This window comes from Hemitrygon akajei, chromosome 10, assembly GCF_048418815.1.
Source record: "Hemitrygon akajei chromosome 10, sHemAka1.3, whole genome shotgun sequence".
NCBI classification, from domain to species: Eukaryota; Metazoa; Chordata; class Chondrichthyes; order Myliobatiformes; family Dasyatidae; genus Hemitrygon; species Hemitrygon akajei.
In genome coordinates, this window is record NC_133133.1 from 81,756,804 (window position 1) to 81,772,073 (window position 15,270).

Genomic DNA, 15,270 nt, shown 5'->3' on the forward strand with positions numbered 1-15,270 from the left:
GTGCAGACCAGCTAGCAGATGTTCTCACTGACATCTTCAACATCTCCCTGAGCAGCGCCACCGTTCCAACATGCTTCAAGGCCGCCACCATCATCCCTGTGCCGAAGAAGTCTTCAGTGTCCTGCCTAAATGACTACCGTCCTGTTGCACTTACATCCATCATCATGAAGTGTTTCGAGAGGCTCGTCATGAGGCATATCAAGACCCTGCTGCCCCCTCACTGGACCCCCTGCAGTTCGCGTACCGTCCTAACTGCTCAACAGATGATGCCATTGCCACCATCCTCCACCTGGCCCTAACCCACCTGGACAAAAAAGACACATACGTTCGGATGCTGTTCATAGACTTCAGTTCAGCATTCAACACAATAGGTTGAGCCTATTGGGCCTGAACACCTCCCTCTGCAACTGGATCCTAGACTTCCTGACTGGGAGATCTGTCAGTCCGGATCGGGAGCAGCATCTCCAACACCATCACACTGAGCATGGGGGTTCCCCAGGGTTGCATGCTCAGTCCACTGCTGTTCACTCTGCTGACCCACGACTGTGCTGCAACACACAGCTCGAACCATATCATCAAGTTCGCCGATGACACCACCATGGTGGGTCTCATCAGCAAGAACGACAAGTCAGCTTACAGAGAGGAGGTGCAGCGGCTAACGGACTGGTGCAGAACCAACAACCTGTCTCTTGATGTGAACAAAACAAAAGAGATGCACTTTGAACTTTGAGAATACAGTGTGATTAAAATATAAACATATTCTCACAACCAAGAGATTCCAAACTCACCGTACGAGGGATGATGCTCTCCTGATCTTCCACAGCCTCCCTGATTTGGAAATCTCCCTCGGATTGTGAAGTTATTTCTCACACTATTATTTCACACTGGGAAGAGAAAGAAATAAGGCTGAGGAAACTGACATCTACCGTGGGAAACGTGGACATGTCAGAGTAGGACTGAGAATTTGGACACCATGTAGTGATGACCAGAGCATTTTCTCAAGTGACAATAATAAACAGGGATTCTGTAACTAGATGAGGAATGAAGAGGCATGGACTGATGAATCAGAATAAAATGAATTCAGGTCACATCACAGCAGCAGGGGGAGAAAACTCAATGGATTGAAGTATGGTGAAAACAGCCAGCTTGCATAATAGTCATGATTCAATCTCCAGATTACCATCAACACTGAGCTTGTTCACCCTTTGCCCTTCAATGAAACATGTGGTGACTGAAAGTCTTTGGATGTCAGGAATTATCCAATGCTTTTCATCTGCTCTTTTAGCCTGCTCTATGAACTAATATGTTCGTAGAATCACTGGTACACACCAAGAGGAGAGTTCACAATGACAATGACACTATGTGACAAAGATTGATGTTTGGGCCTTCCCTAGATGGTGATAGTCATTCCCTGCCATTTCAGTTGTACTGATATTACTGGACATTTTTTCCTTTGATTAAACATTGCTTTGGCCCTGTCGCAGGGACCTGTTGACAGCAATGTTTGCTGAGAAGTTTTGAAACAAAATGAACACTGTATAATCATCAGTAAACATCTCACTTCAGACTTTAGGGTAGAAGGAAGGGCATTCAAGAAGTAAATGAAAATGATTTGGACAAAAACACTACCCTGAACAATTTCCACCGTGATATCCTGACCTCCAACAGCCACACCGATCTTCTCTATGATATTTTCTCCTTGGTGCCACACTCTGTCAAATGCTGCCTTTATATTTCCAATCACCTGCATCCAGTGAGTCTATTGAAGTTTGCCTGAACAATCCAGGTCCAAAGACAAAGCCAAAGGTGATTTCCAGAGCCATTGTGAGAATGACTGCTCTCCACACCAACATGGAATTTGACTGAAGGAGCTGGTAAACTGAAGTTAATGGGTATGATGATTTGAATGAAACCTTAAAAAGTGGAATCTGGCATTGGTTGTTGCAAGATTATCACATCAACCCCAGAACAGGAATCCTCCAGAACAGTGGCCTGGGCCCAAATATCAATGAACATTCCTTCCTTTATCAAAAGTACAGATATTTGCTGATGATTGCACAACATTCAGATCAATTCACTGTCCCTCAGATAATAAAACAAGTTGGCAGGTACTGTGACGAGAAGTTGAGGTGAAGATGGTAAGGACCCACATGCTGGAATATCCGAGACTAGAATTGAGACTCAATTTTGAGACTGAGACAAGAACAGGGTTCCAGAGTCGATGCTAAATGAGAGCCTGCCGCAACTAGATGAGAATACAAACATCGACAGAAAGAACCAAAGTTGACCTGATGACTGAGCCCTGAACCTGAGTTCAGGTGCTCTTTAAATATCCAAATCTTGGCTCCAATACATGGCCACCAAATTGTGTAGCAGGCCAGAATCTTTAAGGGGACCATACCACTTATTCATACTCTAGAGAATCGGAGACAATAGACAATAGACAGTAGGTGCAGGAGTGGGCCATTCGGTCCTTCAAACCAGCACTGCCATTCAATGTGATCATGGCTGATCATCCACAATCTGTACCCCGTTCCTGTCTTCTCCCCATATCCCTTCTTTAACAGCTCTATCTAACTCTTTCTTGAAAACATGCAGAGAACTGGTCTCCACTGCCTTCTGAGGCAGAGCATTCCATAGATCCACAACTCTCTGGGTGAAAATGTTTTTCTTGAACTCCATTCTAAATGGCCTACCCCTTATTCTTAAACTGTGGCCTTTGGTTCTGGACTCACCCATCAGCGGGAAAATGGTTCCTGCCCCTACTGTGTCCAATCCCTTAATAATCTTATATGTTTCAATCAGATCCCCTCTCATCCTTCTAAATTCTAGTGTATACAAGCCCAGTCGCTCCAATCTTTCAACGTATGTCAGTCCCGCCATCCCGGGAATCAACCTCGTGAACCTATGCTGCACTCCCTCAACAGCAAGAATGTCCTTCCTCAAATTTGGAGACCAAAACTGAACACAATACTCCAGGTGTGGTCTCACCAGGGCCCTGTACAACTGCAGAAGGACTTCTTTGTTCCTATACTCAACTCCCCTTGTTATGAAGGCCAACATGCCGTTAGCTTTCTTTACTGCCTGCTGTACCTGCATGCTTACTTTCAGTGACTGATGAACAAGGACACCTAGATCTTGTTGTACTTCCCCTTTTCTTAACTTGACACTATTCAGATTGTAATCCTCCTTCCTATTCTTGCCACCAAACTGGATAACCTCACATTTAACCACATTAAACTGCATCTGCCCACTCACCCAACCTGTCCAAGTCACCCTGCATTCTCTTAACATCCTCCTCATATTTCACACTACGTAAATTTGCTAATGTTACTTTTAATCCCTTCATCTAAATCATTAATGTATATTGTAAATAGCTGCTATCTCAGCATTGAGCCTTGCGTTACCCCACTAGTCACTGCCTGCCATTCCGAAAAGGACCCGTTAATCCCGACTCTTTGTTTCCTGTCTGCCAACCAATTTTCTATCCATGTTAGTACCCTATCCCCAATACCACGTGCTCTAATTTTGCCCACTAATCTCCTATGTGGGACCTTATCAAAGGCTTTCTGAAAGTCCAGGTACACTACATCCACTGGCTCTCCCTTGTCCATTTTCATAGTTAAATACTCAAAAAATTCCAGAGGATTAGTCAAGCATGATTTCCCCTTCGTAAATCCATGTTGACTCGGACTGATCCTGTTACTCCTATCCAAATGTGCCGCTATTTCATCTTTTATAATTGACTCCAGCATCTTCCCCACCACTGATGTCAGGCTAACTGGTTTAAAATTCCCTGTTTTCTCTCTCCCTCCTTTCTTAAAAAATGGGATAACATTAGCTACCCTCCAATCCTCAGGAACTGACCATGAATATATACAACATTGGAAATTGATTACCAATGTGTCCATGATTTCTAGAGCCACCTCCTTAAGTACCCTGGGATGCAGACCATCAGGCCCTGGGGATTTATCAGCCTTCAGTCTCATCAGTCTACCCAACACCATTTTCTGCCTGATGTGTATTTCCTTCAGTTCCTCCGTTACCCTAGGTCCTCTGGCCACTATTACATCTGGGAGATTGTCTGTGTCTTCCCTAGTGAAGACAAATCCAAAGTACATGTTCAACTCTTCTGCCATTTCCTTGTTCCCCATAATAAATTCACCCATTTCTGCCTTCAAGGGTCCAACTTTGGTCTTAACTAATTTTTTCCACTTCACATACCTATAGAAGCTTTTACTATCCTCCTTTATATTCTTGGCGAGTTTACCTTTGTACCTAATCTTTTCTCCCTGCATTGCCTTTTTAGTTATCTTCTGTTGCTCTTTAAAAGTTTCCCAATCCCCTGGCTTCCCACTCATCTTTGCTATGTTATACTTCTTCTCTTTTATTTTTATACTGTCCTTGTCTTCCCTTGTCAGCCACAATCGCCCCCTACTCCCCTTAGAATCTTTCTTCCTCTTTGTAATGAACTGATCCTGCACCTTCTGTATTATTCCCAGAAATGCTTGCCATTGTTGTTCCACTGTCATCCCTGCTAGGGTGTCCTTCCAGTCAACTTTGGCTAGTTCCTCCCTCATGGCTCCATAGTCCCCTTTGTTCAACAGTAATATTGACACTTCCGATTTTCCCTTCTCCCTCTCAAATTGTAGATTAAAACTTATCATATTATGGTCACTACCTCCTAATGGCTCCCTTACCCCGAGTTCCCTTATAAATCTGGTTCATTACACAACACTAGATCCAGAATTGCCTTCTCCCTGGTAGGCTCCAGTATCAGCTGCTCTAAGAATCCATCTTGGAGGCACTCCACAAAGTCCCTTTTTTGGGGTCCAGTACCAAACTGATTTTCCCAGTCTACCTGCATGTTGAAATCCCCCATTACAACCATAGCATTACCTTTGCGACATGCCAATTTTAGCTCTTGATTCAACTTGCACTCTATATCCAGGCTACTATTTGGGGGCCTGTTGATAACTCCGATTAGGGACTTTTTGCCCTCACAATTTCTCAGTTCTATCCATACTGACTCTACATCTCCTGATTCTATGTCACCCCTCGCAAGGGACTGAATTTCATTCCTCACCAGCAGAGCCACCCCACCCCCTCTGCCCACCTGTCTGTCCTTTCGATAGGACGTATACCCTTGAATATTCATTTCCTATCCCTGGTCCTCTTGCAGCCATGTCTCTGTTATTCCTACAACATCATACTTGCCAATTTCCAACGGAGCCTCAAGCTCATCCACTTTATTTCTTATACTTCATGCATTCATATATGATACTTTTAATCCATTACTCTCCTCACTTCTCACACTGATCCCTATTACACTTGGCCATACTCCCCGATCCCTTCCTGAGCTTTCTGCCCCTTTAATTCTGTTGTCTTTCTTAACTTTTCTTACTTTCTCTTTCCCTTTAACTCCATCCTTATATTTCCATTTCATCTCCTCCCCCCCACTTATTACTTTAAACACTCCTGTGTAGCAGTGGCAAACCTGCCTGCCAGAATGCTGGTCTGCCCGCCTGTTAAGGTGCAACCCGTCTCCTTTGTACAATTCATCCCTACCCCAAAATAGATCCCAGTGGTCTAAGAATCTAAAACCCTGCTTCCCGCACCAGCTCCGCAGCCACACATTGAGCTCCCATATCTCCCTGTTCCTGCCCTCACCAGCACGAGGAACTGGAAGCAAACCAGAGATAACCACTCTGGAGGTCCTGCTTCTCAGCCTTCTTCCAAGTTCTCTGAAGTCATGCTACAGAATTTCTTTCCTCTTCTTCCCGACATCATTTGTGCTGACATGCACTACCACTACCGGCTGTTCACCCTCACCTTGAGGATGCCCTGCAATCGGTCCGTGATGTCCTGGATCCTGGCTCCATGGAGGCAACACACCATCCTTAAATCCCGCCTGTTGCTGCAGAAACCCCTTTCTGTACCTCTCACTATGGAGTCCCTTACTACCACGGCTCTGCCTGACATCTATCTCTTCGGCTTTGTTTCAGTGCCGATTTTTGACTCGCAGAACTGTTCCCCTCTCAGACTGGCAGTGTCTTCTGTCTGGACAGCTTACAAGAGGGTGAACCTGTTTTCAAGAGGCATATCCCCCGGGGTCTCCTGTACTTCAAGCACCCATCCCTTCCTCATCGTCGCCCCCCCCCTTCTCTATTCTGGTATCTTCGGTGTAACAATCTCACTGTAGGTCCTGTCCAGAAAACTCTCTTTTTCCCGGATGAACCTGAGGCCATCCAGTTGCTTCTCCAGTGCCCCAACACGGTCCTTCAGGAGCTGAAACTGGACACACTTTTCACAGTTGTAGCAGCCGGAGGCACCGTCAGTGTCCCTGACATCCCACATCAGGTAAGCATCACACTGAATCAGTTTACCTGTCATCTCTTCACCACCTCTCACCCTCTCCAACTATGGTGTAGTCTCCTCCCTCAGCCTCCTTCGGCAAAGACTGGAACTTTTCTCACAAGGCATTTCCCTCGACAAGGCCGCTCCCTGAAAGTCAAAGCTCCACTCCTTTACTGGCCCACTCACTCACTGGCCCACTCCTTTACTGGCCCACTCACTCACTGGCCCACTCCTTTACTGGCCCACTCACTCACTGGCCCACTCCTTTACTGGCCCACTCACTCACTGGCCCACTCCTTTACTGGCCCACTCACTCACTGGCCGCTCCGCTTGAGCTACCCCCTATTTATTTATCTGAGTTTTTCCAAACTGCTTGGTCACCTGACCTCAATTGCCCAATCAGCTGCTTTCTGCTGAGTCTTGCTATCACCATGTGTACCAGTCACTGCTGGCTCTGGCTGCCCTTCCACCGCTCAGCTATAACTGGACATCCCCTCCCCGTCTCTCAGTCCAGATGAATGGTTTTGGCCTAAAATGTTAGTCCAGTGACATCATGGAGCCCATGTTGAACCTGCATGTGGCTGTGGATGTCCTCACCTGTCTGTCTCATTACATTGAGGAAGAAGGACATGTTTAGGTTCTGGAACAGCAAGTGGTAGATGAAGGCCAAGCTGAGGGTGGATGCTAATGGTGTCATTATCCACTCACCGTTAGACTTTGCACGGTTGTTTGGATTCTGAGATGTGCTGAGCTGTGTCCACAAACCTTTACAGTTTCTTCTGGTCAAAAACAGATCAGTTGCCACACCAAGATATTATATATCCAGATAGAATGTTTTCTCTGGTGCATCAATAACAATTGATGAGGGTCGATAGGGATATGCCAAATTCCTTTGGCCTGCTGAGGAAGTAAGGCCATTCGTCAGCTTTCTTGTGCCTGTGCCCCTTCCTGAATTCAATGCCCAAATCCTTTGTTTGTTAACATTGTTGGCATGACACCAGGTCACTAACCTCTCCATCTCATTCCTGTTGTCCAACTCATTGTCATTTAATTACGACCCACTGCAGTCATCATTGTCAAACTTTCAGCCTGGGAATTCTGCAGTGGTGAGGCAATATCTCAATCAGCAAAGTCAAAGCAGTGGTTGGTGAACATCTCCTTGTAGCATGTCCTCTCCAGTTAATAATGAACTCTGTGAAGTGAGCACCTGGCTTTCCTCCAGCAGCTTCCACCACGGCCAGGAATGTTCTGACTGGTCATTCTAGCCGCTGACTTTAGCTGTTTCATCAACGTTTCTTGGTGATTTGACAGTGCCAACAGCAGACTGGATAGCACCTTGAGGCTGATGTAAATGTTTCAATCGGCATTCTTACAGGAAGAGCACAGTCACAACCCACCTGGCTGAGATTAAACAACTCACAATGGTTCCAGATTAACTTACTCTTCAAGACAGAGCCAGTCATAGTCAGATCCACCGACATCAGTCTGGTGTCCTTCTCCGATACTGGCTCCTGTCACCTACAGTAGGACCAAAGGACAGGCAGGGGGAACTGGAATCTGAACATCAGATTGCTGACTCCAGAGAACATTGGAGAACTGAAGAGGGATTATGCAGGTTGGAGAAGTGTGAAACCCCTCTTTGACCCACTTATTCAGTGGTGGGAAGAAACTGAAGAGAACATCAACAAGTTCTTCATCCAGAAATGAGTTCACAAAGCAAGATAGAGTCAACTCCAGATAGACTTACAACAACTTCCTCTTCCGCAGTCAAAGGGGGAGGAAGTCTGAAAAATCAAGAGTCACCAGGAACCATTCATCTTTGCCTTAGAATCCTTCAAGACCATCTTCAGATTCCGGGTCGACTCTGTGGCAAAGGACAAGATGTGCTCATGCTTCTTCTTCCAAAATATCCACGGGGAAGCCCTGTGGTCCACAGCCTTAGAGAAGAGGAGAACTCAGTGATACCTTCGTAGATGCAGGTATCAAGGTGCTATGATAAATCTTTTTATGCCATACTGTATGACAGAAAGACAGCAAACAACAGAGACCCCCAAAACCTCCTGTCTCTGTCATGGAGGTCTTATACAACAACAAACAGGAGAGTCAGGATCAACAACTGATCCTAGTGACCTAACTGGCTTCATCTGTTCCTTTGACTCGTAGAAAGCTATCTGAAGTGACGGTTCACCAGCTAAGTTGTACTCGCTCTGTGGGACTGGACCTGTTCTGAGTCATGATACTGTGTTTCTGGCTGTCAGCATACCAGAATCCATGAGGAAAGGCAGATAAATCACAACGACAGGCAGATGAGGGAGAGCAATGAGGGAAGACATCAAGAATTGGGGACCCATTTCAATGTTGAATGTAGATTACAAGGTTTTGTTCAAGGTCATTGCCAACAAAGTCAAGTCTGTACTGGGACAGGTGATTCACCTGGATTAAGACACAAAGTTCTTTGACAGCCTAGTGCTGCTCAGAGACAGTATTGCCCATTTTCAGGACAGGAATGTGGATGCTTTCCACCAGGAAAAGGTTTCAAACAGGATATCATTCACAAACATGTTGGGCATGCTGTCCAATCTGGGCTTTGGGGAGGGAATTAGATCAAATTGTTTTGCACATATGTCTGTAGTGTAGTAACAAATTAATTTGTGAGAAACAGATTGATTCCCCTTTAAGTCTGCAGTCAGGCAGGGACCACTACTCTCCCTGTCTTGTATGCGTGCTGTGTAGAATCTTTCACCAAATCTATTAGAAAAGATGACAGCATGAGAGGGGTGAACTTGCTGGACTGCAGAATGATCCAGATGAAAACTTCTGTAAATAGACAATGTCATCATCTACTGCTCCAATCCACAGTCAAGTTACAGATTGATCAGCATCTGAAACTAGCTTGAGTTGGCATGAGGAGTCAGAGTTTACTGAGTGAAGAGTGAGGCCATACGTTTCAGTAACTCGTCTGACCGATCCAATATCCCCTTCACTTCAGGTGTGACGACCTGAAGGTGTAGGGGTCTGTCTTGGAGATGCTGGCACATGTAACAAGAATTGGCTGGAGTAAATTGGGAAGGGAAACCAGAAATTGGGTCTGTGGGAATGACACTTCATTTCAATGATTGGGAAGAACTTGGGCATCGAGTGTGAGGTGCCCGTGGGGCTGCTGTACTTGATGCAGGTGTGGCCTACCCTGCTCCTCTGGATGGAAATCACCCATGGTGGCTTCCAGTTCATTGTGATCCAAGACAGGTCACAACGTACAAGTCCATGGACACTGGAGGCAAAATTGTACCCAATGGATGATGCCCATCCTGGTGACCACCACTGTGTGTGGCTGGGTCAGTCTGTGTGGGGAAACAAGTTGTATCATCCAGTGTCACTACCTGTTGAGGCTCCACCTGTCCCTAGTTTAGTGAAAGACAGACAGGTCCTGTTGCCATATTGCTTGCTTTCTGTTGCAAAGTTCCTTCAGACCAATATGTTTGACCACAATTCACTCAGGCAGTGGTCAGCATCAAATGTCCTGCAGATACAGTACAAGAACTCAATGGATACTGTGGGGTGATTCCCTGAGCAGAATTGTTAGATCTCACCCATAAACACTGACTTTGTTCCACTGGAGGTGAGAGGGGCTCTCCCAGTTGGATCTTTCCTGCAGGGTCTGAACCGTACTCTCAATGTATGCTTTCCCCAGATTGACTGACCTGTAATGAGGTGGTCACTCACCTCTTTGCAGACTGTGGGTTTGTGAAGAGGGTGTGGAGAAAGGTGTAACGGTCCTTGGCTCATTCTGAGCAGCTGTGAAACAGGACTCAGATATATGGGCTGTTCCCAGGATACACACAGATGGTCACCAAGAGCTGCTGGAAGATCATCAACTCTGTGAAAGAAGCCCTTTGGTCTGCTGAAACTTGTTGGTCTTCCAGTATATTGAACTGTTTTCAGCAGTTTTCACTGCTGATGACACATTCCAGGTTGCAGGAGTACATGCTGAGGGACAACCGTAAACTTGCTACATCCAACAATAGGGCTCAGTGAGGAAGGACCGTAGTCCAGGGTTCTTCTGCAACTGGACAGGGAAGCATTGTGGGGATGTGGGAGCTCTTCAAATATTGTATTATCATATCACTCCAGAGGGCCAGATTAGTGGCAACTGTACTAATTAGTTTAACAATGTAAATTAACACCACTGAATATATTGTCTGTGAAAGTAATGGATTTGCATACCATATTGTGACATTATAGTGTTGTTCCTCTACATGATAAGTGTGGCCTTATCATGGCACTAGAGGAGGCTATGGACATGTATTTCAGAGTGGGAATAGAAAACTGAATTGAAACAGGTGATCATGAAAAAATCCCACCATTAGTAATAGACAGAGAGAAGCTCCTAGATGAAGCAGTTCCCATTCTACATGAGGTCTCTTGGATGAAAAAGAGGCCACACTGTGATCACCGGATACAGTAGATGACACAGAGAGACTCGCAGGTGAAGTGTTGCATCACCTGGAAGGACTGCTTCTCCCTGAATGGTGATGAGGGAGGAGGTGTAGGGGTAGGTTTAGCACAACTGTTGCAGGGATAAGTTTTAGCTGGGAGATCAGTGGAGAGGGATGACTAGACAAAGGAGTCATGTAGAGACCAAGCTCTATGGATGAGGTGGGGTCTAGTGGAATAGAAAGATGTGCTTAGTGATAGGAACCCATTGGAAATAGTGAATGTTACAGAGAATGATATGCTCGATACGGAGGCTTGTGGGGTGATAGGTAAGGACAAGAGGAACCCACTGGTAAAAGGTGGAGTATAGTCAAAATAGCTGGGAGAGTCACTTGGTTTATAAAATATATCTGTAGATTGACAGACTCCAGAGATGGAGACAGAGAAATTGGGGAGTAAGAGGGGTCAAGGAAGGTCCAAGTGAATTTGGCAGCAGGGTGGAAGTTAGAGGCAAACTTGATGAAACAGATGTGCTCAGCAGGGGTGGAGGAAGCAACACCAATGCAGTCATTGATGTAGCACAGAAAGAGTTGGGGAGGGTTACCAGTGCGGGCCTGTAGACAACAAAAAGTCAAGTACAGTTGTGGTCGTCACAGGGGCCCTTGGGAACACCTTGGGATTGGAGAAAGTGGGAGAAGCTGAAGGAGAACCAATTCTGCCAAAGAGAGGAGGGTGGTGGTGGAACAGAACTGTTCAGGTCTGTTGTTCAGAAAGAAGCAGAGAGGTTTATATCCATCCTGACGAGGGAGAGCACGGTATAAGAAATGGATATCCATAGTGAATATGAGTTGATCAATGCCAGTGAACTTAGTGACTGAGCTGCTTGAGGGCATGTGAAGAGTTGCAGATCAAGATAGGAAAGGACAGAACCAAAGAATTCTGAGAATTTGTTAGTGAGGAAAACTACCTCAATGCAGGGGATGAGAATGTGACTCATGGGGAGGAGGAGGTGCTTGCTATCTCAAGGCAAATCAGAGTAGATAAATCCCCAGGACCTGACAGGGTATTCCCTCAGACCTTGAAGGAGACTAGTGTTGAAATTGCAGGAGCCCTGGCAGAAATATTTAAAATGTCGATATCCATGGGTCAGGTGCCGGAGGATTGGAGGATAGTTCATGTAGTTCAGTTGTTTAAAAAAGGCTCAAAAAGTAAGCCAGGAAATTATAGGCTGGTAAATTTGACATCGGTAGTAGGTAAATTATTGGAAGGAATACTAAGAGATAGGATCTACAAGTATTTGGATAGACAGGGACTTATTAGAAAAAAGTCAGCATGGCTTTGTGCATGGTGGGTCATGCTTAAACAATCTATTAGAGTTTTTTGAGGAAGTTACCAGGAAAGTGGATGAAGGGAAGGCAGTGGATGTTGTATACATGGACTTCAGTAAGGCCTTTGACAAGGTCCCACATGGGAGGTTAGTTAAGTAGATTCAGTCGCTAGGTATACATGGAGAGGTAGTAAATTTGATTAGACATTGGCTCAATGGAAGAAGCCAGAGAGTGGTAGTGGAGGATTGCTACTCTGAGTGGAGGCCTGTGACTAGTGGTGTGCCACAGGGATCAGTGCTGGGTCCATTGTTATTTGTCATCTATATCAATGATCTGGATGATAATGTGGCAAATTGGATCAGCAAATTAGCTAATGATACAAAGATTAGAGGTGTAGTGGACAGTGAGGAAGGTTTTCAAAGCTTGCAGAGGGATCTGGACCAGCTGGAGGAATGGGCTGAAAAATGGCAGATGGAGTTTAATGTGGACAAGTGTGAGGTATTGCACTTCAGAAGGTCAAACCGAGGTAGAACATACAAGGTAAATGGTAGGATACTGAGAAGTGCAGTAGAACAGAGGGATCTGGGAGTACAGATACATAATTCCCTTAAAGTGGCGTCACAAGTAGATAGGGTCGTAAAGAGAGCTTTTGGTACATTAGCCTTTATAAATCAAAGTACTGAGTATAAGAGTTGGAATGTTATGGTGAGATTGTATAAGACATTGGTGAGACCGAATTTGGAGTATTGTGTGCAGTTTTGGTCACCTAATTACAGGAAGGATATTAATAAGGTTGAAAGAGTGCAGAGAAGGTTTACAAGGATGTTGCCGGGACTTGAGAAACTGAGTTACAGAGAAAGGTTGAATAGGTTAGGACTTTATTCCCTGGAGTGTAGGAGAATGAGGGGTGATTTCATAGAGCTATATATAAAATTATGATTGGTATAGATAGAGTGAATGCAAGCTGGCTTTTTCTACTGAGGTTAGGGGAGAAAAAAACCAAAGGACATGGGTCAAGGGTGAAGGGGGAAAAGTTTAAAGCGAACATTGGCTTCTTCACGCAGACAGTGGTGGGAGTGTGGAATGAGCTGCCAGATGAAGTGGTGAATGCGGGCTCACCTCTGACATTTATGAAAATCTTGGACAGGTATATGGATGAGAGGGGTTTGGAGGGATATGCCCCAGGTGCAGGTCAGTGGGACTGCACAGAAAAATGGTTCGGCACAGCCAAGAAGGGCCAAATGGCCTGTTTCTGTGCTGTAATGTTCTATGGTTCTGTAATCTGATGGATTGGCTGAATGTTGTATTGAACCAGGAATTGAACTGCTGTTACTGTAAGAGAAATTGTGTGATGCAGGAGAAAGAACTGGGAGAACCAGAAATGTACAAATTTCAACTAGACAGGAAAATGATTCCAGACATTATTGGCATATTTGGAAGAAGTAGAAACACTACAGTGAGCAGAAAACATGAGAGAAATTTGGAGGAGATCGTGAAGGAAGTCAGAAGTAAAAACACTGTTGCCGTGCACTAAATACCAGTTGTATTTTAATATTCTCTTTGTATGTTTCACTTCTGGTTCACAGATTGCAGCTTATCCATTAACAGGAACACATCAAGTGTCACGGAGTGATCCAGCATGGAAACAGGCTCTTTGGTCTCCCATGTCCATGCTGACCGTTAGACAACCAACTGATTACTCGCAGTCCAGAAATTATATTGTTTCCATCAGCACTTCTTGCTTCCAATTGACATTGATAAAGGATCATCAGCGTTGCCTGTGGAGAAGCAGGTTTTGGATGACACAATGTGAGGAAAGGAGAGGGGTGTAGTACCAATGTGACAATGAATAATCTTGTTGAAATAATGGCCAGTGATACTCATTGTAATTCATACTGCTGGGGTGTACAGTTCAATGAGAATATAAATGTGTAAAGGGATCTGCCAGATGTAAACATCTCACATGTAGAATGCAGAGTAACGGACACAGCTGGTATCTTCCAGACCACTCAATCGCAAACATCTTTTCATTACAATGGTTGATCAGATATTTGGTAGAATGACCGTCTTCTATTAGATATGCATCATCCTTAATGACTAGTGGAATAAAGAAAAGGACTACTCCACAATCCAATGAATGACAGTAGCCATTGAGATTTACAATGGGTTGTTTTCACAGTGTTGGTCACTGATCTACAATATCTATGTTCACCTGTGAAGCATCTTCACACAAGTTTTTCCCAATCTTTTCACTGGTGAGTGTCTGGGTCAATGAGTGATTTCCACATTGTAACACTTTCACACAGGAGAGGTAAAGAAGCAGTGCCCACAGAAATGTTGAAACAACTTGCAGATGGCTAAATCATAAGTTTTAGCTGGCTGTCACAGCTTTTAAAAACTGTGAATGCATTTGGTAAAAATTTTAAAAAAGATTGATAAAAACATCAGCTGTACATTGAAACATTGAAACCTAAAAGACATTGTTCGTATCAACATCCAACACAGTCCAAGGATGTTCTGAGGACAGCCCAGAATTGTCACCGTGACTCTGGTGCCAGCATAGCACAGCCACGACTTACTAACCCCGACCTGTACATATGGGAGTAGACCAGGTTATCTGGAGGAAATACACACAATCACGGGGAGTACACACAGACTCCTGATAGACAGTGACAGGAATTGAACACCAACCTTCCGATCACCAGCATTGTAAATTGTTATGCTACTGTGCTGCCAAATATACTAGAATTATTAAAAATCAGGGAACTATTAAAATTGTACAGGAGAAAAAATACTTAATAACTAACCAAGGTACTCAAGTAAAATTATCATATTAAAAATATTAATTCCATTTAACTTACTGTGATGCTTCATAGCCATTTAGAATCAGAGAGTCATAAAAAAGTACAGCACAGAAACAGACCCTTTGGCCCATCTAGTCCAAGCTGAAACCATTTAAACTGCTTACTCCCACCGCCCTGCACTGGGACAATAGCCCTCTATACCTTTACCATACATGTACTTACACAAACTTCACTTGTCTGTTGAAATCGACCTTATATGCACCACCAGTGCTGGCAGCTCATTCCACACTCTCACAACTCTCTGAGTGAAGAAGTTTCCCCTCATGTTCAGCTTAAACTTTTCACCA

The 15,270-nt window shown here is 44.6% G+C and overlaps 1 protein-coding gene and 1 pseudogene across 1 annotated transcript in view; one reads left to right on the top strand and one right to left on the bottom strand.

Moving 5' to 3' along the window:
• Positions 1-6,393, bottom strand: part of LOC140735021 (interferon-inducible GTPase 5-like) — a 43,195-nt pseudogene extending 36,802 nt beyond the window's left edge.
• The window catches only part of LOC140734513 (interferon-inducible GTPase 5-like), a 423,537-nt gene that overhangs the window by 249,608 nt on the left and 158,659 nt on the right, over positions 1-15,270 (top strand). The window lies entirely within an intron of this gene.